The sequence below is a fragment of the Arachis duranensis genome, chromosome 5 (genome assembly GCF_000817695.3).
Source record: "Arachis duranensis cultivar V14167 chromosome 5, aradu.V14167.gnm2.J7QH, whole genome shotgun sequence".
In the NCBI taxonomy this organism is placed as follows: Eukaryota; Viridiplantae; Streptophyta; class Magnoliopsida; order Fabales; family Fabaceae; genus Arachis; species Arachis duranensis.
In genome coordinates this window covers 26,314,145-26,314,444 of record NC_029776.3, presented here as the reverse complement: position 1 = coordinate 26,314,444, position 300 = coordinate 26,314,145, and positions in this window count along the sequence as shown.

The following is a 300-nucleotide window of genomic DNA, read 5'->3' as shown; positions in this document are numbered from 1 at the left end:
CAGCCTCACTGGCGTTTAAACGCCAGTGGGTTCTTCCTCCAGGGTGTGCTGTTTTTCCTTCTGTTTTTCATTCTATTTTTTCTTTTTTTCATTGATTTTGTGACTTCTTATAATCATCAACCTACAAAAAATATAAAATAACAAAAGAAAATAGATTAAAATATAACATTGGGTTGCCTCCCAACAAGCACTTCTTTAATGTCAGTAGCTTGACAGAGGACTCTCACGGAGCCTCAGAAATGCTCAGAGCTATGTTGGAACCTCCCAACACCAAACTTAGAGTTTGAATGTGGGGGTTCA